The sequence below is a fragment of the Ambystoma mexicanum genome, chromosome 3q (assembly GCF_040938575.1).
Source record: "Ambystoma mexicanum isolate Mex_15411 chromosome 3q, UKY_AmexF1_1, whole genome shotgun sequence".
NCBI classification, from domain to species: domain Eukaryota; kingdom Metazoa; phylum Chordata; class Amphibia; order Caudata; family Ambystomatidae; genus Ambystoma; species Ambystoma mexicanum.
The window spans coordinates 889,982,045-890,008,438 of NC_090926.1; the positions used below are offsets into that span (position 1 = coordinate 889,982,045).

A 26,394-nucleotide genomic window follows, 5' to 3' on the forward strand; every position below is an offset into this window, starting at 1 on the left:
TTCTTTTCCTTTTCAGCAATTCAGGTGCTGCGCGGCCCCGGAGCGGCAAATCGATGAACCACTTCAATGAAATCCCAGAAGAATGCAGACCCCGGGTGAGTATTGGCTGTTCATGCAGATGCTTTCTTCTCTGCAGTTGCGCCGATCCGAAGAGCATCCGAAGGCGCAGCCTTTTGGATGGAATGCTTCAGGTAAGACCTCAATTGCTGTACTAATTCCTGTTCTCTTCTTTTCCTTCTTCTCAGGCGCCGATGGATCGTGATCTCAGGACGGGCGTAGCTATTGAAGTCGAGTACTAGGCAGACACAGTGAGCGTTACGCTGCAGGAGTGCAGAATAACGCGAAGCCTGTTCTGTCGGTAGGGTGTGGTTTATATAACCTTGCAAGTAGTTCCAGGTAAAGTAGTCCCTCAGCCACACCCTGCCATCTCAGGTAGAGTAGTCCCTCAGCCACACCTAGGGTAGACAGAAAGGCTCAGCCCCACTCGGCTGTGTATGGAGACCCATGCAATTTAGCACATATTATGAGCCTGGCGCCAACAGCGCCAGGGCTGAGTCCAGGAAGTCCTAGGACAACCTTTTGGGGCTTTATAAGCCCTTATGGGTGCAGTGACTGGGGTAGGCCCATCAGCTCCTGAGGTGTGGGAGTTTGCACCATGACAACATGATTCACAAGCCTCTGGAAAGTGGCAGGGGCATTCTTCAACCCAAAAGGCATTACCCTGAACTGGTAAAGACCCTCTGGTGTTGAGAAAGCTGTCTTCTCCTTGGCATGTTCTGCAAGAGCTATTTCATTTGCCAAATAGCCTGCAGTGAGGTATTTGGAGGCACCCAAAGTATCCACCAGCTCATCTGTTCTAGGCAAGGGGTGTGCATCTGTCTTGGTGATAGCATTCAGAGCCCTGTAATCCACGTAGAACCTCAACTCAGAAGTACCTGCTTTGGAACCAATACCACTGGGCTGGACCAAGGACTACTAGAGGGTTCAATCACCCCAGGATCCAACATTTTGTTGACCTATGTCTTAATGTAAGACCTTACTTTGTGTGACATCCTGTATCCACTACTTTTGGTAGGTACACTGTCTCCTGTGTTAATGTCATGTTTGCACCAAGGTGTCAAACCAGGAGACTGTGAGAACAAGGGGGAAAATTGCCCCAGCAAACTTTTCACCTCTGCTTGTTGATCAGCAGTCAGGTGAGGGGCCACTTGGACACCCTCAATGGAGCTGTCTGAAGCACTGCTGGGAACAGGTCAGGGAGAGGTTCGGACTCCTCTTCCTCAACATCTGAAGCCAGCAGCAGTGCAGCGATTTCAACTCTTAGGATGAAAGCCTTCAGCCTATTTACATGGAACACTTTTGGAGCCTGACCAGCCCTGCCAAGATCCACTAAATAGTAGACCTCACCCAGTGACTCCACCACTGTGTAAGGGCCTGACCATTTGTCCTGTAAGGCTTGAGGCCTTATAGGATTCATTATTAGGACTTGCTGACCATGAGTAAAATTGATGAGGGAAGCCTTCTGGTCATACCAGTGCTTGCCCTACCTTCACTTTCTCAATAGCCAGACCCATCAGAAGTACCATCTTTTTTCTGAGCCCTAGCACATAGTCTACTATATTGGTAGTAATGGGGGGAGTGGGCATCTCCCATCCCTCCTTGACTATGGCGAAGGGTCCCCTCACAGGGAGACCAAACAGAAGCTTGAATGGGCTGAAGCCAACACCCTCCTGTGGTAGGCAAACAATAAGCATGGTAACATAAGATCCCATTTTCATCTTTGGGGTTCTTCCAGAGCTCCAATCATGCTTTTAAAGGTCCTGTTAAACTTTTCAACTAGACCATTGGTTTGTGAGTGATATATGGATGAAAACTTGTAGGTGACACCACATTCCTTCCACATGGCCTGCATATACTTTGACATAAAGTTGCTGCCCCTATCAGAGACGACTTCTTTAGGGAAGCCAACCCTAGTATGCCATGTAAAGCTTTTGCAACTGACTTGGCAGTCACAGTCTTCAATGGGATGGACTCAGGATATCTGGTGGCATGGTCGACCAGCACCATGATAAACCTATTGCCTGAGGGTGTTTGGGGCTCAAGGGGACCAACAATGTCGATCTCTACCCTCTCAAATCGTACCCCCACAACTGGGAGTGGTACCAGTGGAGCTTGGATTGTTGAGCCACTCTAACCAGATAATTGGCTGGTGGCACAACTCCTGCCGTGCTTTCTACTTGCACCCCCATCTTGGGCCAGTAGAAATGCATGGATAACCTTTGCCTGGTTCTCTTGATACCAAGGTGACCAGCAAGGGGCACTTCAGGAGGAAGGGCCTTACAGCGAGGGGAACCACCAACCTCCTATGGTCTCCTTCTGTAGACTCTGTAGGCTCACTGTGGAGGAGCCTACCTTCCCAATACATCCTATGCTTCCCAGGAGGTTCACCCTCCAGCTGCAAGCAGGCCTGTCTCCTTAGGCCTACCAGAGATGGGCACTCACGTTGGCCCTTTCTGAATTCATCCCTGTCAGGACCACCTTCTACTAACAAGTCTTTTAGTTCAGGATGGTCATTTGGATCAAATACTTCAGGTAACAGCTCTACCTCGTCAGGTCATGGTGTTTGACCAACTACCTCCACCTCAGTGGTAGGTGAGTTAGGGGGACTATTCTCTTTCTGTATTTTGTCTTTTTTGACTCCTTTAGCCTTGGGTTTCCCCTTTGGCTTGGGCATGGCAGTGATCTTGGCCAGTGCTGCCCCTGTTTGAGACCTTGTGCAGGGTCTTTCTGCTGTATCTCCCAAAAGCCCTAAGGCTCTGAGATCATTTCCCAGCAAGACCCTTCCTCGGACATCTCTTTGAATGCTCACTGGAATCCTGACTACTGTACCATTTAAAGTATGATTTACAGGTAGAACTGGAGAGGTGGGCCATGAGCCAACATAGTGGGCATCAGAGGAGCTCTGGCAACTTCCTTTTGGTCTAGCAAGGTAGAATCCACTACAGTTCGACTGCACACACTATCCCTAAGAGCAGGAGTATTTTCTGGAATCCTAGCATAAGCCTCTGAGACTTTAGGCTCCCGGGAACCCAGGGAAACTAAAACTACCTCAGAATCTATCCCACTGGGGAATTCATCTGAGGAGAAGATGCCCCTGTAATCTCTTCTTCATAGGAGGAGAAGGCCAGATTAGCAGAGTGGACCACCAAGGGTTTGACCTTACATCTGGGGTCCACCTTCACATGGTCACTTGCTCCACAAGCCATACAAGATCCATGGGGTCTGTTGACATGGGGAGGCGTACTGTAACCAGAGTTCTGTTTTGGAGGATAACCTACACTACCCTGTGTGTTCTCTTGTGACTTACCCTTATTTTTTCTTTTTGTGGCCCTTCTGGGAGGATGTTTTATCAGATCCCACACCCTCCTTATCTTTGGGCTTTTCCCCCCTTCCTGCTGACCAGGATGAGTCTTGTCCTTATGGGACACCCACAAATCTGCTGCAATAGCCAGCTTCTTAGGATCTAACTCCTTTGAATCTGCCAAATGCTGCTTAAGCTCAGGGGAACAAGATGCAAAAATATGTTCAAGCATGACAAGACATATCATACCCTCAAATGTGGAGACCTTATAGCCTTCAACCCTAGCCAGTCAGGTTTTTTAAAGAATCAGTCACATATGACACCCAAGTACTTTCTTCTTTCTTTTTATACTCTCTGAACCTTTTAAGGTATTGGGCAGGAGTTTTCCCAAACCTCAAAATGAGAGTTTGCTTTAACATTGCAAAATCAACTCTTTCAGCTTTTGACATCTCCATAATAGCACTGCAGCCAGGATGGGGTAGTCCGCTGAGCAACCATGCAATCATATCAGCATTTGAAACCTCCTGAACTTCACATGCATACTCAAACGCATTCAACCAGTCCATAATGTCATTCTTCTCATCATACACACTGAGCAGATCTTTAGGAAATCTTGGCTGAGAGGAGGACCCAGACCCATGTCCAGATCCCTTGGATCCATTTGAAGCTTGAAGCTTGGCCAATTCCAACTGGTGATCCCTGTCTTTCTGTTTTTCTGCCTGCTCTACTCTCAGTTTAGCTATGTGAAATTCAAGCTCCTTCTGTCTAAACAGCAGCTCTTTTTTCTTGAATTCCAGCATGGCCTCAGCATCAGACCTTGCAGAGGAAACATTAGACATAGCATCCTCCCTGTCATCATGGGCACCACTGATGAGGTTAGCGACAGAACTGGCAGTTCTGCCAGTGGGAGCAGCCCCACCTCCTTCTGCACCTTCATCAGAAGCTATGGCACCAAGTTGCAACTCTTGCATTTTCATGATTCTTTGGATCATTTTCAATGTTGTACCTTGAGCAGGTAAACCCCTCTCAGTACACATCTTTCTCAATGTTTCTGATCATCTAGAAGCATTTAAGGTTATAAAGGTACTTGTTTCCATTATATTAGATAGGTCTATGGCCTTTTACAGTTATCACTACAAAGTCACTATGTGCCCTGGATAGGAATAACTCGAAATGCCTTCACTAGTGTGCAACACTGGATACCTTCAGTCCTATCCCACCGATGTACACCACTTTGTTAAGATGGATTTCTGAACTCTGACCTGGTGGGCAGAGGTTCAGAAGGCCAGTCTAGTTTCTTGGATCAGAGTAACCTTCTGGACAAGCCAGACCAATCAAGGTAGCTTGGGGGCAGTCAAAACTAGGTCTCAGGAGGGTAGAGGGTGACTGAAAAACCTCAATGAGCACACAGACTAAAGGACACTTACACATCACTCCCAGTCAGGTGTAGATTTATTAAAAATACATATACATTTATTTCAAGGCCTTTGAATTTCAAACACACAAATCAAATTACAATAATACTTATAAAGCCAACACAATCCTATCTAAATACATATATACAAGACCAATGGGGTCTAAAGGGTTAATGCACGAAATGGGTCCACAACCTAAAAGGGGAAGGAAACAAGCAGTGCAAATAGTCTTTAGTCCCTTCAGCATCCAATACACTCCTAACTAAGAGGCAGTCCAATCCCTAAGAAGAGTGGAGCCTAATGCTCAAATTGTTATGCTCACCTGGTCTCTGCAGAGGCGTTGGGGCATGGTTGCAGCCCTCCCTGTACTTGAATCCCTCAGTAGAAAAGCTGTGAGCGGTGGTACGTGGTGATACTGCTCCTGCGTGGAGATAAGAGTGTGTGGGTGTGCCAATCTGTGATTGTTGTACCTCTTGAACCCTTCACCCCAAAGTACGGTTTCTGTGAGCATACGCCGGCCCATAAAGCTCACCTGTGAATTATGGAAGATAAGCTCTCCATCCTGCTACGTCTGGCAGGGGCACGTCGAATGGGATCTAGTTCCTTCACTGATCCCTGATAAAGATTAGTCCAGTCCAGCTATGACTATGCTTCTCCTTATGATTGTTCTTTCTTGAGCTCTTGTGATGCTGTTTAATGTCTTTATATATTGCTCCTATTTATGCCCGCAATAATGTCTCTCTTCTGTTTTCTTCCCTTGGATGGAAATGCGGCCTCAATGCAGCTGTAATACGCGAGACGCGGCGGGATGGAAGATGGATGCTACCGCAATGTTCGACAGCAGGTAAGTGATGTTTTAAGGAAAGTCCAAAGTATGGCGAAGCGCAACCTTAAACTGACCGTTTTTTCTATGTCTAGCCTTGTCTTCTGTTTTTCCTTGCAAGCGCTGCTGTCGACGATGGAGCATGTCGTGCTGCGGTGCCAAGATGAAGATATCGGCGTTCCGGAAAGTGTAAAGATGAATACTTGGTTCGCCGAAGAGATGTACAGAAAAGAACAGCTTCCCCCAGTTGGTAAGTATGCTGGCAGGAAGCAGGATTTCCAGGAAGCTGGAACTTCAAAGGTAAGTCTGACCTCAGGTGTAGGTGAGCGTTACGCTGCTTGTAAGTGCAGAATAACGCGAAGCGTCTGTCTTGACGATCTGGGTAGCTTATATAGCTGGGATCCTGGGCACGCCCATTAGGGCCAGTTTACCAGCCACACCTAGAGAGTGAGCATGTGCGAAGGCAATCCATTAGCAGCCACACCCAAGAATACACTTGGGGCTGCTTAATGGATGGAATGTCCAAGGTTAATGCATCCTGCTTAATGGATGGAATGTTCAAGGAGAAAAACATTATTTGTTTTTATTATTGATGTAACTGAACTGAATCAGCTTTACAATAATTCTTTTATAACATATCTAATATATACATTAAGAATAAAAACAAAAAGGAAAAGATATCGGACAGGAAAAAACAATAAAAGACAAGGCATCAAACCAGAATGTAGAAAAAACAAAAAAGATGAGTTTTATCTGTCCATCAATTCAATTCCTATACAATAAAAAAAACGAACAATAACCAAGAGAATATACAACAAAAAAAAAGTCAAGTTCCGTACAATTCCTACGTAAGTACATAGAAATAACGTTCCAACCATATAACTATATACTAATCATTATAGTCTAATTTAGTTCACGTCACTTAAAACAAATTTTGTAAACCATATAAAATCAAAGTGAGCTTTACGAGGCGATTTCCGCCATCTCATAGTATTCATCATAGAAACTGTTTGCCAATTCTCCAAGGAATGGCCTTTCCCAACATTGATGTAGACATGTGTGATGCTGGAAATGCATCAGAGGGACAGGGCCTCTGAATCCTTGTCCTTTACTGCTTTTTATCGTGTGTTCTGTCATGTTTTCTGCCCAGGAGTCCATGTGGGACTCCTGGCAGTGCAGCTCTCTCTTTTGGTTTGGTGAACAGACTCATGGGATACCCTTATGGCACCCATGGGTAGGGGTACAACCCTGTACCCCTAGTGTATGTTTTTGGGCACCTGTGGGTGGCCCACAGAGCAGGGTAGGGGCTGGTGGCAGCTCCATGCTGAATTTGACAGGTGCTCTGGGTGTCCTCCATTTTGGGATACCCAGGCCCTGCCATTGGGATCAGTTGATTCCTGATAGGAAACAAGATGGCCCCTGTGGCCTCTTGCTTTCTATTGCCTGTTACCTTGTTTTCCCAAAGTCCTGGGAAGCCCTGACTCTGTCCCTTCCCCCTGACTGGCTGTTGGGTGGAAGTTCCATATATGGTGTTGTTGTGAAGGCCCAGCTAGACTGACTGGAGCCTTCCCAGTGACTGTATGTTGTGGGTACCTCCTGTGGGTGGGACCTGGGTGAATGGAGTGTGTGACCAATATACACTCCTTGTTGTGGTTGTCTGGTTTCTGGCATGAGAGACAAAGACTGAGACAGCCCTGCCCGAAACTGGCCTGAATGCAGTGTGTAGTGTTGAATGGCTGGGTACTTGTCCCAATCCACATTCCTTGTTGTGAGTGTCTGAAAGGGAGGAGTGTGGCCTGAATGCACTGTGTGCCTGATTGGCTGACTGACTGCATGAATGTCCTTCTGTATGATTGGCTGCTGAGTGTGTGCCAGCAGTGTGGATGAGAGACAGAATAGTATATCTGGGGACCTCTCACCACTGGTAATTGATTCAGAAGCGTTCAGAAGCGTTCAGAAGCGTTCAGAAGCTGAGTCTTCACTCTAAGAGTAACTGGAACTGCTGATCCTCGACGTCCAGCTGGAAGAAGAAGACTTGCTGTTGCATTTGCTTCGACCGATCCGAAGGCTGCCGAAATCGTCGAAGACTGACCCGAGAGAGGTCCTGGTAAGGCGCCCTCTTCCCGTGCTCCGAGGGACCATCGAGCACCGCTCCATCTTCGCCGAAGCGCCCTGGAAGACAGACCCTCGAAAGGCTGCCGACCCGAGACGGGACCGCCAAGGAGATCGAAGTGAAGCACCCAGACATCGCCGCCGTCGAAGTCCATTGCCGTCGACCAGGGTTCGTAGGTTTGTGTAACCGCTGGAGGCCCGTCGAAGTTGTGTTGCCCAGCCGTGGGAACCACTTGACGCCGTGCCGCCAACGACCGGAGCCGTCCGCTCCTTTGCCTAAGAACATTCGAATCGAAGGACTCCCTCCTCCGCACCGTCAACCACTTTATCCTGCCGGTGAAAGTCGAGAACGACCAACGCGCTGAGGAGAAACCTGCCGGTGGGTTTCCCGCCACCCGAAGACCACAAAGACTCGAACGACTCGACGCCCTTGCTGGGCCTCCGTCTCCACAATCTTTGCGGTCCAGAACTATTGTCACCGAGGTGCCCCGCACGCCTCTGCCTTGCAGGACGCCGACGCTCCGACGCCGACGAGCACCGCTCGGACGAAGCTGCCACCTCATCGACGCCATTCTACCCTGTTTGTCGACGGACGTTCGACGCCCCGTGTCTCCCGCTTGAAAGGGAAGGCATTCAAGAAGGGCCGTCGATTCCCCGTCGCCGAACACCGAGTTCCTCGACGCTTCTCGACGCCTCTCGACGATCCGTGACTCCCGCTTGAAAGGGGGTCGCTCAAGAAGGATCTGTCGACGCCTCTTCGAAGAACTCGACTCCACCAGGTACATTGGGGGGGTAAAAACATTATAGGAGGGAATAAGACTTGCAGAACAATATATGGACTGGGCTTGTGCTATATCTTTATTTTACAGGTTGCCCAGGTGGGGGGATCTCCACACAGAACTGTGTCTAGTGGTAGGGGCCAGTATTCTGCCTATTGCTCAACCATCTTATTTTCTCTCCTCTCTCTATTGCTGGTTTCACTCTATTGATCTGTGTGACATTGTTACAGTATTGTTGATGCACTTTAATGAGATCTAATACAAAGGGTGGTACCACTTTAGAATTGTATATATTTGCCATTGTTGATTTTCCTAAGTACAAAGTGAGTTATTATGATAAGTGTACATAACCTTGAATATTGATTATATAAAGACTGTGTTCTAACCAATACAGTGTGTGGACATTCCTTTGTGGGGGCTTGGGGACTACACTGTACTTAAGAACCAACCTGCATCACCTCCTGAGAAGCTAGGCCTTGATTGCTCGTCCATTGCTACCGTACTAGAGAATCTTGGCTGGGGTCTTCTGTGCCTCTCTTCTACCATATAGAGAGCAGAAGTACAGACACCCCCCACCGGTCTTCTTTACAGCTGGTGGCAGCGGTGGGATGCTTATGGTTTTAAGAATCAGTGTATAACCGTGCCACTTACAAAAGATATCCGCACTTTATTAAATGAAGGTTTAGTTGTGTACAAGATAACTGCATTACAAACAATGGAGTCTATTGCAAATGGCAAATTGACTCGGATGAGCTTGGAGGCTCTCCAGAGTGCTTGCGAAGCCAGGGAGTTAGACTTTGTGGATAAGTCTAGGGCTGAGCTGATAGCTGCCCTGGTCGACTACCAGACTGATGGTGAAACTCTTGATGAGGGGGGGAATGCAACCAATGAGGACTCTGCCCCTGGGGTTTCTGCTGAATCTGTTTCTGGGAATGCCGCCATTCCTGCTGGCTCTGTTCCAAACCCCAGCAATTCCTTGGAGCTTGAGTTATTAAGGATGAAATTGGTCTTTGAATACCGCAAGTTGGAAATAGATGCTGAACTTAAGAAAGAGGAGTTGGCTCAACAAGTGGAGCTCAATAATAGGGATCTTGAACTCAGAAATAAGGACCTTGAACTCAAGAGCCAGGACACTGAATGTCAGAGAATCCAGCTAGAGAAAGCTAGAGTGGAGACTTCAGTTAAAACCAGTGAGAGTGTCAGGTCCCCAGCCACCAAGTTTATGAAAGATTTGGTTGGTGTATTTGTGGAGGGTTCAGATATCCTCCAATGGATTGAAGCGTTTGAAATGGCTTGTGCGATTCATGATGTTGATAAAAGAGATTGGGCTAAGTGTTTGTTAAGCAGAGTGTCTCAAACTGGATATGACTGTATTCTGAAGCTGAGTGTGGAAGAAAGGGGTCAGCATGAGTGTATGAACTCTGCTTTGATTGCCAAGTTTGGCAAGACACCTACCCAATACCTTAGAAGGTTCAGGGATTTTAGGAAAAGAGAGAATGTGTCTTGGGTTGACTGGGTGAGTGCTGCGCACATGAACATGATGGGGTGGATTGATGGATACAAGGTTAAGACTTTTGTTGAATTGTCCCACCTCTTGTTTTTTGAGCATTTTTCTGAAGCCTGTTCACCAGAGCTGCGTCAGTATGTGGCTGACCAGAACATTTTGGACCCCTTTAAGCGGGCTAGGTTGGCTGACAAGTGGGTCTCCCACTGGGTGTCCCCTAAGGACTCCAGTGGGAAGGACAAGGACAAAGAAAAGGGGGACTCTCAGAAAGCTGAGGAGTCCCACAAGCAGTCACAGTCGGGTAAACCTAAACCTTCCTCTCCCAAGACCCAAAAATCTAGTGGGGATAAGTCATCTGTGGGTGGGAATAAGAGTACTGGTCCACCTGCTGCAAAGCAGGCTCCCAGTGGTTCCAGTACCGTACCCCGCACTCCTGGCGCTTGTTGGGACTGTGGGGCTCTGGATCACAAAAGGGGTGACTCCAAGTGTAAAGGTAAGGCACTTGGAGTACAGGCTGTCAGCCTGACCTACCCTTACCCCGTGTCTGAGGTGGAGGCCACTGTCCTCCCCTCCTCTACCGGGATCACATTTGGTGCTCCGGTAGAGATTTCCTTAGTGTCCCTTGGGGCCTGGGACCAGTATGCAGAAGTACTGGCGACTATCCCACAGAACACCCGTAGGTTTTTGAGAGGTGTCCTCTTGAATGGCCAGCCTTCTACTGGTTTGAGAGACACTGGGGCAAGCATGACAGTGGTGGACAGGACCCTGCTCAAGCCAGAGGACTATGTAGGTGCTCCTCTGCAAACCACCAGGTTAGCTGGTGGGCCTCCCAAATTATCACCTGTAGCCTTAGTCACACTCATGATTGGAGACAAGACAGCAAAGCTTCCTGTCCTGGTTCAGGACAATGTCCCTGCTAACATTCTGTTAGGAAATGATCTAGTAGAGTTGGGGTTGATCTCGGATGGTCTTCCCATGACTGCTGCTGCAGTCACTAGGTCACAGGTGACACTGGGTCTGGCTGTGGGTCAGGTACCCGAGCCAAAGGCGAGGCCGAAGGCAAGAAGAAGGAAGACCAAGAAGGCCACCTCTGTGGAGGGAACACCTTCTCTTCCTGCTGTTCCGACAGCACCCATTGGGATCCATGCTCCGGACGGGCTGGGTCCAGTGGAAAACCCAAACTCAACTCCTGTCGGAGAAGAGACAGAAGACTCTCCTGTGGGAGAGGTTCTCAACCCGGAGGATCATCCCGACCTTCAATGCTTGTTAGCTGAAGGGGGACCCTCCCGGGCAGACTTCTGTAAGGGACAGAGAGAGTGCCACTCTCTCGAGGGACTGAGGAAACAGGCCCTGTCCCAGGCACAAGGAGAAGTGCCTAGGACATTCGGATTTATTGGGAGGGTGAGCTCCTTGTTAGTGAGCCCACTAAGCCTGAACCTGGTGCCCTCAAGACGTTGGTGGTACCCCAGGATTACAGGCCCTTCCTACTGCAGTTGGCGCATGAGGTGCCCTTGGCTGGTCATCTTGGGACCAAGAAGACTAAGCAGAGGCTCTCTGACCATTTCTACTGGCCACGGATGGGAGTAGAGGTGGAGTCCCACTGCAGGACCTGCCCAACTTGTCAGTTGCCTGGCAAGACTGGAGGTAGTGTCATTGCCCCACTGCAGCCATTGCCAGTGGTTGGCACACCATTTGAGAGGGTGGGCATCGACATCGTCGGTCCCCTTGACCCTCCCACTTCAGGTGGACATCGGTTCTTCCTGGTCTTGGTAGATCATGCCACCAGGTACCCTGAGGCAATACCCCTTCGGACTGTTACTGCCAAGGTGGTTTCCAGGGCTCTCCTGGGCATTTTCACCCGTGTTGGATTCCCCAAGGAGGATGTCTCTGACAGAGGATCCAACTTCATGTCTAGTTACATGAAAACCATGTGGAAAGAGTGCGGGGTAACCTACAAGTTCTCCACCTCTTACCACCCCCAGACCAATGGTCTGGTTGAGAGATTTAATAAAACTCTCAAGGGCATGCTAGGGGCTTTAGAAGAACCCCTAAGGAGGAAATGGGATCCCCTCCTGCCATGCCTGCTGTTTGCTTACAGAGAGGTATCTCAAGAGGGTGTTGGTTTCAGCCCCTTTGAGTTACTCTTTGGACATCCCGTGAGGGGGCCCCTCGCTTTGATCAGAGAAGGCTTGGAAGCCACCCCTCCAGGTCCGCCAAGCAAGTGGGGGACTATGTGTTAGGCCTCAGACGGAGGATGACACAGATGATGGGTCAGGCAACAGCAAATCTCAAGGCCAGCCAGGAATTGAATAAGTATTGGCATGACCTTAAAGCCTCGCAAGTGGATTGGACTCCGGGACAGGAAATCCTTGTGATGGAGCCTACCGAGCCTAGAGCTCTGGCAGACAAGTGGACTGGACCCTTCAGGATCATCTCCAAGATGGGCGAAGTCAATTATCTGGTTGACATGGGAGCCTCTGGGGTAGCCCCTCAGATATTCCATGTCAACAGGCTCAAGCCTTTCCACAGGCGAGCGGAAGTCTCATGTCTCTTGCTAGCTTCAGGGCAAGAAGAGGATGAGAGTGAGCCCCTTCCTGATTTGCTGCATAGCAACCCTCAGGATGGCTCAGTGGAGGGAGTACATCTCTCTCCGGATTTGACAACAGAGCAACAGAGGGCCTGCAGGGCTTTGCTCCAACAGTATGCCTCTCTGTTTTCACTGACGCCAGGCCTTACACCGTGGTGTAGGCATGAAATTGACACTGGTGACAGTGTGCCTGTCAAAAGCAGGTGCTACCGTATGTCAGATACCGTCAAGAACCACATCCAGGCTGAGGTCGCCAAGATGTTGGATCTGGGTGTTATTGAACTCTCAACCAGTCCCTGGTCCAGTCCAGTGGTCCTTGTCCCCAAGGCAAGTTCCCAGGCGGGTACCAAGGATTGGAGGTTCTGTGTGGACTACCGAGGAGTCAATGCCGTCACCAAAACTGATGCGCACCCATTGCCCAGGGCTGATGAGCTCGTGGACACCATAGGTGCTGCCAAATTTGTGAGCACCTTTGACCTTACCTCAGGCTATTGGCAAATAGCTCTGACGGACCATGCCAAGGAAAAGACGGCCTTCTCAACACCTGAGGGACTCTACCAGTTTAGGGTCATGCCTTTTGGGTTGAAGAATGCCCCTGCCACCTTCCAGAGATTGGTCAACCATGCGCTCAGTGGGCTGGAAGCCTTTTGTGTGGCTTACTTAGACGACATTGCCGTCTACAGTTCCACCTGGGAAGAGCATTTGACACATCTGGATAAGGTGTTGCAGGCCTTGAAAAGGGCTAACCTCACTATCAAGGCCACCAAGTGCCAGATAGCTCAGGGGAAAGTTACCTATCTTGGTCATGAGGTAGGAGGGGGTCAAAATCAACCTCTCTCCAGTAAAGTACAGGATGTACAGAACTGGGAGACTCCCACTACTCAAACCCAGGTGAGAGCCTTTTTGGGCCTCACTGGGTACTATCGCAATTTCATGGGAGACTATGGAACCATAGCTGCACCCCTGACAGCTCTAACTTCACCCAAACAGCCTAGGAAGGTTAATTGGACCGTAGACTGTCAGAGGGCCTTTGATGGCTTGAAAGAAAGTCTGTGTAGGGCACCTGTGTTGTGTGCGCCTGACTACAGCCGACCCTTTATCGTCCAGACGGATGCCTGCGACACCGGAATTGAAGCTGTCTTGTCCCAGTTAGATGACAAAGGGAGAGAACATCCTATCATATTCATCAGTAGACAACTCAAGGGTAGAGAACTTAGGTGGGCTACTGTTGCAAAGGAGTGTTTTAGCATAGTTTGGAGCCTTAGGCGTTTTAGGCCCTACCTTACGAGGTCTATCTTCAAGGTCCAAACAGATCATAAGCCCCTGAAGTGGCTTATGCAAATGAAGGGTGAGAATCCGAAATTGCTCAGGTGGTCCATTAGCCTGCAAGGGCTAGACTTCACCATAGAGCACAGACCAGGGAAGAGTCACGATAATGCAGATGGCCTTTCCAGAAGGTATGTTGACCGTCTGGATGAGGGTGTCTATCCCGTGGGAGATTAGACACCCTCCACCTCAGTCTGGGGGGGGCGACTGTGATGCTGGAAATGCATCAGAGGGACAGGGCCTCTGAATCCTTGTCCTTTACTGCTTTTTATCGTGTGTTCTGTCATGTTTTCTGCCCAGGAGTCCATGTGGGACTCCTGGCAGTGCAGCTCTCTCTTTTGGTTTGGTGAACAGACCCATGGGATACCCTTATGGCACCCATGGGTAGGGGTACAACCCTGTACCCCTAGTGTATGTTTTTGGGCACCAGTGGGTGGCCCACAGGCTGGTGGCAGCTCCATGCTGAATTTGACAGGTGCTCTGGGTGTCCTCCATTTTGGGATACCCCGGCCCTGCCATTGGGATCAGTTGATTCCTGATAGGAAACAAGATGGCCCCTGTGGCCTCTTGCTTTCTATTGCCTGTTACCTTGTTTTCCCAAAGTCCTGGGAAGCCCTGACTCTGTCCCTTCCCCCTGACTGGCTGTTGGGTGGAAGTTCCATATATGGTGTTGTTGTGAAGGCCCAGCTAGACTGACTGGAGCCTTCCCAGTGACTGTATGTTGTGGGTACCTCCTGTGGGTGGGACCTGGGTGAATGGAGTGTGTGACCAATATACACTCCTTGTTGTGGTTGTCTGGTTTCTGGCATGAGAGACAAAGACTGAGACAGCCCTGCCAGAAACTGGCCTGAATGCAGTGTGTAGTGTTGAATGGCTGGGTACTTGTCCCAACCCACATTCCTTGTTGTGAGTGTCTGAAAGGGAGGAGTGTGGCCTGAATGCACTGTGTGCCTGATTGGCTGACTGACTGCATGAATGCCCTTCTGTATGATTGGCTGCTGAGTGTGTGCAAGCAGTGTGGATGAGAGACAGAATAGTATATCTGGGGACCTCTCACCACTGGTAATTGGTTCAGAAGCGTTCAGAAGCGTTCAGAAGCGTTCAGAAGCGTTCAGAAGCTGAGTCTTCACTCTAAGAGTAACTGGAACTGCTGATCCTCGACGTCCAGCTGGAAGAAGAAGACTTGCTGTTGCATTTGCTTCGACCGATCCGAAGGGTGCCGAAATCGTCGAAGACTGACCCGAGAGAGGACCTGGTAAGGCGCCCTCTTCCCGTGCTCCGAGGGACCATCGAGCACCGCTCCATCTTCGCTGAAGCGCCCTGGAAGACAGACCCTCGAAAGGCTGCCGACCCGAGACGGGACCGCCGAGGAGATCGAAGTGAAGAACCCGGACATCGCCGCCGTCGAAGTCCATTGCCGTCGACCAGGGTTCGCAGGTTTGTGTAACCGCTGGAGGCCCTTCGAAGTTGTGTTGCCCAGCCGTGGGAACCACTTGACGCCGTGCCGCCGACGACCGGAGCCGTCCGCTCCTTTGCCTAAGAACATTCGAATCGAAGGACTCCCTCGTCCGCACCGTCGACCGTTTTATCCTGCCGGAGAAAGTCGAGAACGACCAACGTGCTGAGGAGAAACCTGCCGGTGGGTTTCCCGCCACCCGAAGACCACAAAGACTCGAACAAGTCGACGCCCTTGCTGGGCCTCCTTCTCCACAATCTTTGCGGTCCAGAACTATTGTCACCGAGGTGCCCCGCACGCCCCTGCCTTGCAGGACGCCGACGCTCCGACGCCGACGAGCACCGCTCGGACGAAGCTGCCGCCTCATCGACGCCGTTCTACCCTGTTTGTCGACGGACGTTCGACGCCCCGTGTCTCCCGCTTGAAAGGGAAGGCATTCAAGAAGGGCCGTCGATTCCCCATCGCCGAACACCGAGTTCATCGACGCTTCTCGACGCCTCTCGACGATCCGTGACTCCCGCTTGAAAGGGGGTCGCTCAAGAAGGATCTGTCGACGCCTCTTCGAAGAACTCGACTGCACCGGCTACATTGGGGGGGTAAAAACATTATAGGAGGGAATAAGACTTGCAGAACAATATATGGACTGGGCTTGTGCTATATCTTTATTTTACAGGTTGCCCAGGTGGGGGGATCTCCACACAGAACTGTGTCTAGTGGTAGGGGCCAGTATTCTGCCTATTGCTCAACCATCTTATTTTCTCTCCTCTCTCTATTGCTGGTTTCACTCTATTGATCTGTGTGACATTGTTACAGTATTGTTGATGCACTTTAATGAGATCTAATACAAAGGGTGGTACCACTTTAGAATTGTATATATTTGCCATTGTTGATTTTCCTAAGTACAAAGTGAGTTATTATGATAAGTGTACATAACCTTGAATATTGATTATATAAAGACTGTGTTCTAACCAATACAGTGTGTGGACATTCCTTTGTGGGGGCTTGGGGACTACACTGTACTTAAGAACCAGCCTGCATCACCTCCTGAGAAGCTAGGCCTTGATTGCTCGTCCATTGCTACCGTACTAGAGAATCTTGGCTGGGGTCTTCTGTGCCTCTCTTCTACCATATAGAGAGCAGAAGTACAGACACCCCCCACCGGCCTTCTTTACAACATGTTCATTCTTCTACCTCAGTTTGGTCATTTTGTAATTTCAAATAATTTAAAAAGGCAATTGTTGCAATTCTTAGGGCAGTAGTTCGACCACAATATATCATCTACCACATAGTGTCTGATGTTAATAAACTATATCCATATAGTATAGATTTAAGATGTAGTTCTTGTTCCTGTCTAAGAAATGAACATTCTGTGAGTAGATGAGATGTGGTTTCTGCTTGGCCTATAATCTTACAAAAGCGACATATATTGTCTTTCATCAGTATCAATTTTCGTTTCGCTTTGAAATCCCTTGTCTCACATATTCTATGTGCATGCAATGGTGATTTAAGCAAATATGGTTCAGCTTCACTGCATCTTTTGTGTAAGAACAGACTTTTCAGGAAGTCATGATATTGTAGACATTTCTCCCTTGTGTGGGACCAATCACACTGGAATATCTCAGTTTTGGCTCTGTCCGGGTTCGTCAAAAGATCATCAAAGGAGACATCAGCATCAGCCAATGCTTCAATGACAGCATGGCACCATTTAACCATGAATTTATCGTCAGTTGAAAAGACATAATCAGCAAACACATTAATCAGTTTGTTCTTACCAGATGCCGGAATACATTTTCTAAACAAGGATGTCACCTGCCATATGTAGCGTGCGTATAGTGATATCAATCCTAATTCAGTCCTGATCAAGGCTATTGGTAAAGATTTAGGTAATCCTAGAATAGTCTTCCAGAATCTGCTTTCAAAGCTCACCCATATGTTTTGTGCTATGTATGGTTTGGTTTCAGATCCATATATTAATAACGGAACCACTTTCTGCTTGAAATATGATAAGGGTGGAGTGATAGTAAATTTACCATATTTAGCCTGAATAACCGAGGCCTGGGATATCATCATATCTAATTTGTTGTTAAGGCTATGCAAATATGCGTTGTTGTTTGGTCCATCAATGACGACTCCCAGATATGTATATTGAGATACTACTTCCAAAGGATGTTCTTGTATATGCCATTTTAGTACTTGCTTGTTTTTTTAGCAGTGTCTCTTATATTTGTGTTACAAATCATTACCTTTGTTTTATTAAGGTTAACTGTTAACATATTCTCTGTTACATACTTTGCAAGTGCATCAAGCAAATTTTGAAGCCCCCGGGGAGTCTTCGATATTAGTACCAAATCATCTGCATATAGCAAAGCCGCAAGTGCTTTTCCTGTTAATTTTGGTGCATCGCTTATAACTTCCTCAAAGGCTCTACATATATCGGAGAAGAAAAAATTAAACAAGGTCAACGCAAGTATACACCCTTGCTTTAATCCTCTAAAGGTCATGATGTCAGCAGTTAGTAGACCTTGTAGATTTAATTTAACTCTCAAGTTGGTTGCAGAGTGTAGCATCCCTATCAGATTAATTAAATATGTAGGGCACTTCTCACGGGCAAGTTTGTCAAGTAAGATTGATCTCACTACTGAATCAAAAGCCGCTCTAAACTCAACGAAAACGAAGTATAAAGGTTGCTATAGATAGGCATGTGTTGTATCATGGCTGTTATTGTTAGCAGGTTTATCGACGTCCCCATGCCAGGTATAAACCATGTTTGGTGCGGGTCTTGCTTATTATGTGTTATAACCCAGGTATTAAATTCTCGTAAAATGAACCGGCAAAAGATTTTTCCAGGGATATCCAAGAGCGCGATCAGTCTATAATTAGAGGGACTAGACCGATCAACTCTTTTGAAAATAGGCACAACAACGGATGATTTCCATGACATTGGGATACAGTTCGTTTTTAACACATATAAAAATATGTTATGAAGGATCTGGGCCCACTGTTCAGGATGCTGTTTCATCATATAATTAGTGGTCCCGTCTGGGCCTGGAGCTCTTGGGTTTGATGATTCACGGATATACTCTAGTATTTCATCTATAGATATTCGCAAGTCATCAATATTCTTATTTACTGATTTAAATCCACTCTGTTGAGCAACAGGCTCAGCATATAATTTTGTGTAATAACATACCCACATTGCTTCAGTTACACCATTAATCTGCACCGGGGCCTGTTTTAGATGATTGGCAGCATTAAGCAGACCCCAGATCTGCGCTGTATTTTTTGTCAGTATCGCTTTGAGCATCGCTTCTCCATCTGCTTGCTAAAATACATCTGTGGGTTTGCACCCAGGCTGTATATGCACGCTGCAAGGCACGTTCAACCTCATGCCTAATATTAACAAGTAGTCACTGTGCTAATGTCTTTTTGCGTCTTAGCGTAGTTTTGCGCTCTTGTACTTGTTAATCAGAATTATGTCTGGGTGTAAAGTGCACGAGAGTTCTAGTAGAGGAGTGCATCCTAAACATTTGCAAAGTGACATTGTAAGGTTCCTCAACCCATTGCATATCCACCTGTTTCCCCAACAGCTCTCTATTCAGGTCATTCAGTCTCAGCTCAGTCCACCTAAATCATATTCTTGAGTTGTTAGTTATGAGGTAGGCAGCATATCTCTGTTGTTCTAGTTTTTCACTATTTTTATTATAACTCCAATGCATAGTCAGCCTATGATGATCACTAAAGTTCTGTGGTATTATCTTGAATAGGGAGACATTTTGAAAAGTGGTTTTATCAGTGTATATGTAGTCGATCATTGATCTACTATTTCCTCTGCACCAAGTATTATTAGAGGGTATGTCACCCAGTATAGCACCATTAAGCATCATCATATTGCGACTGAACATCACATTCGTCCAACGTTTATAGATTGAACCCTTTTTCATTTTTGACAAATTCAGACATTGTAGATTTAAATCTCCCACACATATAACATTCGTTATCTCAGGGGTCATCAAGATCATGTTAAAGAAGTTGTCCAATTCTTGAACAAATAACTTGTCTGATATAGCCACAGGATTGCAGTATATGTTAACTATAGCCAAGCAGCCACCTGAGTAAGAAATTTTAGCAAGGTGCATGAATATATTCGGGGATGCCCATGGTGCAATTGCAAGCCCTTTGCCTGCTTTTATGGCAATCATCAGGCCTGAAGATGGTCGGCCTTTCGGATTTGCTTTTGCTGATTGAAAAATAATTTCATGGTTGTTCCACACAGGGCATTCTACTAACCACGTCTCCTGTAAAGCGACTACATCAGAATCATTTAAGTTGTTACCACCCTCAACAGAGAGATGTACATGTCCACAAGTATTCCAACATGCTAAGGTCAGTGTTTCGCGATGTAACTTCCACTGTTATGATGTTGTACCAAATGATCTGTGCTCATTACTACCTGGACCTCCCAACATCTTATGTTGCTCTACTGTGTTTCGCTTTTGATAAGTTATAATCGGTCTAATTACAGGACCATCAGTTCTATCTTGAGTTTGCTCAATGCTTGTGTACATTGGTAAAATTGTAGGATCAATGGCTAGCAAAAAGCCATTAGAAAATAGCTCAATCCTCGCTTGCCAGATGGTATTCCTGACAAGGTTAGATGAGATCCACAGTCGAACAGTATCTAGCTTTTCGTCATTAAGAAATTCGACTTGCTGGGTATCTGTTGAAGTAATGTCTCCAATTCTTCAATGTCTTCAAAACTCGTCAACACAGTTGTTCTGTTAAGATCATAAGCTATATGAGGTGTAGGGTGACATTTAAGAATAAATCTATGATAGGAGTTTGGATCAAGGGCGTGTTTTAGTTTCTTCAAGGGGCCAACAGTCAACCGTTCTTCACCCAACTTTTGATTTGGTTCAAATCTCAACTCATAGTTTGGTGTACGCTCATCTTGATGTATCGTGGTATTACAATTAAATGTCACATTTTCCTTCTCCACTGGTGTTTTTGTAAAGGAATCTTGCTCCTGCTTCCATTTTAGATATTCATCTACTGGTCTCTGTATTGTCGCCCGGATGCCCTTCATTATATCTAGAGGGGGATCCTTGGATGGAGCACCACTCGAGTTAACAGCGTCTAACACTGTAATGCTTAAAGGGCAGGTAGAAAGAGCTATGCCTGACACTGGGGTTAGTCGTGTCTCTGTGGTAGTAATATTAGTTGTCGTTCTTTGTGGTTGTTCATCTGCCCCTTTTCTGTCAAGCAAGGAAACCAAATCATTTAACAAAGAGTGTTCCTCAGGCATTGCCACCGTCACTGTTTCACTACTCACTGGCTGTCTATGGCGCCTTAGGTTAGTGTATTTGGTGCGTAAACCGCCCCCAACTATAGATCCACTTTTCAAGGGAATTTGGATGCGCTTTATAAATTGTGTAGTCAGGGACTGCGTTATACGGGGAGTCTGTTTCTGGTTCTTGTTATTTTTCTGGTTAGCCATCGGTACGGACTTCTGTTTTGTATGAGTCCGTACATCAAACATGTTGTAAACCACAGTCTCAGTATTCCGTTTACTAGTATCTAGTTTGACCTCATTTGCCTTGGTGAGTGGGAGTGTAGTTGGTGGAACTGTCTCAATGTTATTGGAACTAGTAGAAACAGCTTTATCTGTGAGCGTATCTGAGCATATAATCGCAGAAAAGGTGGGCAACACAGGAATCACATTTCCGGCCTCGACCTCCCCTTCTACATTGAAAGCTGCCTGAGCTCTCTGGATTTTATCCCCCGCGTGAGTTTGATTACTTCATTATCACTCATCATCTGATTGCCTAAGCATCTGGTGATTTTGTCCAGATTTTGTGTAATTAAATCTGACTGTTTGGCTTGGAGCGTTATCTTTGCATCCAAGGACTCAAACAGTTTGAAGAGAGACATAATCGAAGTGTAATTGTTTATGGCATTGAGTGTTATTTCCACCAGAGATGCATGCATGTCATTACCATCCAAGTTTTTTGAGTTCATGGCTACTTTCTTATAAGGTGCACGTGGTGTCGGGTAAACAAAGGAGGACGTCCGGGCTTTGGAACCCTGTGTATGATGATCAAACAAACTTGGCGAGCCATATAAACTGCCATCATTACCCTTAGTTCTGTCATTTATAATTGGAGATTCACTCACCATTGAGCCATCTTCAGCTGCAACGGCATCGATATCATTGAGATTATCTTTATTTATATCCCTCAGGTTCGGGAGCGCCAACATCTTGTCATTATTATCCGTTCCACTACCCTCCTTGTGTATTAACCGCTACGGGTATATTGTACCCACATGACTTGGATTTTGCGTGGTTAAATCAATTAACGGGCCCGAATCAGCCCCTTCAGTCCCCTGTTGTGTTACACATATTTCATTAACAATGATAGTATCTGAAATAGAAGTATTTGCACTATCACCCATTACACATGATTCAGGTTTCCCCAAATTCAAATTGTCAGACAACCTTGGATGGTTTTCAACACATGTAGAGGATAACGTGTTCGATTCGCATCTTGGGATACAAAATCCTTGTATATCCCCAACAGAACTGTGTCTCTCCGGTGTCAAAATTGGTTTCCCTGCTAGTTTTTTTTTTTAGAGCAATAATGGGTGAGGACTTATGAGTTGTGGCCTTAAGATGTACAGACGCTCTTGTCACAACTATGTTGGTTGGCATCCCAGATTTGAGCGTGTAAGTTATAACTTTCATTAAACACAATGTTCTACAAAGTAGAAAAGTATCACACGCAAATGCAGCTTTTCACCCTGTTCCGCTGTAACCGCTCTAATGGCGGTAACAGCAACCTTCAGCAGCGAACATACAAAGCGTGCGCACAAAGCGTGTGCATGTCTGTTAAGTAGGTTCGTGGGAATTAAGGGCGGAGCTTATCCACAGCACGGCCTGAAATGGGAAAAACACGTATTAGAAGCGAAGTCTATGGCCAAGTCTATGGTTGCTTAAGCAGTTGCTTAAGCACAGTCCATCCAGCCACTTAGAATCAGAGAGGCTTTCCAAAGTTTCTCACTTGTTAGCAGGATGGAAATCCACTTGTCAACAAAGGCACTCCAACCAGCATAAAGCGGCGTATCGCAGCGGTAACAGCAACCTTCCACAGCAAACTTACAAAGCCCGCGCGCTAAGCGCCTGCATGTCTGGTAAGTAGGTTCCTGTGAATTAAGGGCGGAGCTTAGCCACAGCACGGCTTGTTAGCAGGATGGAAATCCACTTGTCAATAAAGGCACTCCAACCAGCATGAAGCAGCGTCTTGCAGCGGTAACAGCAACCTTTGACAGCGAACTAACAAAGCGCTTGTTCAAGGTTAATGCATCTGAACTGCTATGTCCATAATGAAAGCTTTTTGGTGTTAAATGGATGTTCTTGTTTACTTTTGTTCATGAGCCTGGTGCCAAAGGTGCCAGGACAGTGTCCACCCAGGTCTCCTGTGTATGAAACCCCTGCATGCCTGTGCCCTTGACTTCATGACCATGACAGCACTCCCCCTCAAGGCCCCTCTCAAGGGTGGTTCTCCTCCGGGTCCTGGTTTGGTGGGATTATTGCGATGGAACTGTCTGATTAAACGCGGAGCATGGACGTGTTCACTGGGTTCCCAAGTTCAGTCTTGAGGTCCGTAACCTTTCCAGTCAATTAGGTAATACAATTTTGATCGAACCACCTTGGAGTCCAGGATGGATTTGACTTCATATTCTGGTTCTCCATCTATTACTTCGGGCTCTGGCGGAGAACTGAGCCATGTATTGGAATTCATTGGTTTGAGGAGAGAGACATGAAATACAGGGTGAATTTTCATGTGAGATGGTAACTCCAATTTCATGGCTACAGGATTGATTATGGACTTTATAGTATAGGGTCCCAGGTATCTTGGGCAGAAAGCTCTTGGCCCCTTCGGGGGAATATATTTGGATGCTAACCACACCTTTTCTCCAATCGTTGTGACAATACTGCTCCCATGGCTATTTTTGAAGCATCTGTTTCAACTATGTAAAGTAGGTCTGGTCGTGGGTGTGGAAGGACTGGTGCTGTAGTGAAAGCTAGTTTCAACTTCTGGAAGGCTTCTTCAGCTTCTGTCAACCAAAGGAACTTTTGATTTTTCTTTAACAAGGAGGTAATTGGATGTACAATTTGTGAAATCTCAGGTATAAATCGACGGTAAAAGTTGGTGAATCCGAGCACGCTTTGCACTCCTTTCGTGGATGTTGGTGAGGGCCATTGGAGGATTGCATCCACCTTTCGTGTATCCATATGTACGCCTTGTGGTGTGAGCATGAAACCGAGAAACTCGACCTCGGTTACATGGAAAAAACATTTTTCCAACTTGACATACAATTGGTGTTGTTAAAGCTTCTCTAAGGCTGCCCGGACATGGCCTACATGTTCTTCCATGGAATGTGAGTTGATAAGAATGTTGTCAATGTAAACAAGAGCGCAAACGTCCAGTAGTTCACAGAGTACATCATTGATAAAGAATTAGAACGCTGCAGGGGCATTGCATAGCCCGAAGGGCATGACCCGGTATTGTGTTAGCTATAATATGGGAGATCATGGTCGCATTCAAAGCTGTCCCCATCCCCTTCCTGAATCCAATCTGGGCTTTAGATAAGATATTATTTTGTGCTATAAACTTCTCTAGGTCGTATAGCAATAAACTTGAGACTATTTTGGCACAAATATCTATTAAAGAAATGGGTCTATAATTTTGGGGGTCATTCAAATTGCCTTTTTTATAAATTGGGACAATTATTGATGTACCCCATTGTTCATGAATATTACCCATTTTTATTATCATATCGAATTTGGTCTTAAGAATCGATGCCCACAAGATGGGGTCACCTTTGTATACACACAAGGGAATTCCATCCGGGCCAGGGGCTTTCGAGAGGCCAAGTTTGTTTATAGCCCAAATGATATCTTGCTCGGACCAAACCAGACAGTCCCATTTTATATTTTTAGTCAATGTGATTCCTTTTCCCTTAAAGCGTAAAGGGCACTCGAATATCGCTGAGATATAGTTTACCCAAGTTTGAGCAGATATCGAATTCTCAATGTTCTTTTGTTGTAAAGAAGTTATATTCAGTATAAAAGTCCATACTGCCCTAGAATCACATTTACATAGTTTTTGGATAATCTCACAGTTTTGACTATTGAATTTCATGATTCTCAAATGTGTTAATTTATTTTTATAAATCAATAGAATTCCTTTTTTAAATAGCAGTATTGAGATGTATTCCTTAAAACAAAATTTAAGTTGGCTAATTTCCTTTTTTTTGTGCGCTTTAACGATTGCACCTTAGGATCATATTTCGCTGCATTAAGAATTGGCTTCCTTACTGGTTTTCCATGTATTGAGTGTATAGCAAAGGTTACAATATCACCTATCATCTTCTCTTTAGAAAACAGCGATAGGTGATAAGTAGCGGTCCTCTTCGCTCTTACCAATTCAGTTCGTATCTTTTGCAAGATCTCTTTGCACAAATGAGGATTCCATCTAATAGATATTTTGGGGCAGTTGTCGTCTATCAAGGAAAGCAAAGGATTTACATTTTAGGTCAAATGGGTCATGTCTAAGTTTAAATGTATCGGAGCATGATCACCGGTAGTGATCGGATAGAGAACCACTGGTGCCGCTATTTGCACCATTCTATTAGAGACAGCAAAAAAATCAATCATTGATACAGCTGCCCCTCGATTCCATGTGTGCTGTTGGCCTGATTCCACAACCTTTACAAATGTTATCTCCCACGTATCAAGGTAAGCAGACCACTTAATTACACAAGTCTGAGCTGCATTATTTCCCAAATTCTGTTTTGACCAATTTTCTCCTTTCATATCCAGACATCTTGAGTTAAAATCACCAGCAATGATGATATTACAACCAAGATTCTCGGTAAATAAACATTCAAAACATCGGTCTAGGTCATCAAACATATCTTCCAACTGTAGTTTTAAAGGGTTCCAATAGACTGATATAATAAACAGAGGGCCTTTAGTTTCATTATACTCATCAAGTATTATTGCTAATATATTTGCTGATTGCTGATGAATAGACAATTTTAGTTTTGCATTTTATTTCGTTGTCAATTGCTATAGCAATACCATCCATCGGACGACCCAATTTGCCTTTAATAGCGTTACTACAAAAGGTATCATATCCATCTAAGTTAATGCCATGAACACTCATTGTTTCCTACAATAAGATAATGTCTACATTACATCTACCAGGAAAAAATGACATCCAACTATGGAGCATCGAGTGTCCGCAGGAGTTCCATGAAACGAGATCTAGTCCAGGTTTCCTTACTAGCTAATTTGGACTTTTCACGTTTTTGATAAGGGCTATTGAACGGATTAGGGGTTCGACCCAGCCCCAATCGTTTTTCCCAGCAGTCATTGACCTGGTATTCAAAGAGGCCTACTTTGTGCGGAAGGCCGTTTTCCACTTGTCTCCCTCTTTTACTCTTACAAGATGGTATGCTCCTTTTAAATCCAGTTTTGTGTAGATTTGAGCATGTATCACTTGGTCCAGGAGCTCTGGTATAAGTGGTAAAGGAGATCGATTTTTTACTGTGATCTGATTGATGGGTCTATAGTCGATGCAAGCTCTTAAGTCCCCCTCCTTTTTAGGCATGAAGAATAAGGGCGAGGAGGCAGGTGACTTGGACGGGCGAATGAAACCGTTCGCCAGGTACTGATCCAGGTAAATTCTAAGAAGCTGATTTTCCTGTTCTGTCAGAGCGTAAATTCAGCTGCAATGGATCTGGGCTCCGGGTACAAGATCTATTTGACAATCGTAGGGTCTGTGCGAGGGCAGAACGTTGGCTTGCTCTTTTTTGAAGACATTCTGGTAATATTGGTATTCAAGCGGTAAGGAGCTGATGAGGCCCAACACGATTCCTTGCTTCGGTTTCAGATTGGTGTCATCTTTTTTGTAACATGTGTCGGCACAATCATGAGGAAATGTCAGAACTCGTTTTCGCCAGTCGATC

At 46.2% G+C, this 26,394-nt stretch overlaps 1 long non-coding RNA gene across 1 annotated transcript in view; it reads left to right on the plus strand.

Annotated features, from left to right (window-relative positions):
- Positions 1-26,394, plus strand: part of LOC138581932 (uncharacterized) — a 159,120-nt gene that overhangs the window by 12,191 nt on the left and 120,535 nt on the right. The window contains exon 2 of the long non-coding RNA XR_011304884.1: positions 19,637-19,746. This is a non-coding gene — a long non-coding RNA (uncharacterized lncRNA). The remainder of the gene's footprint in view (positions 1-19,636; positions 19,747-26,394) is intronic.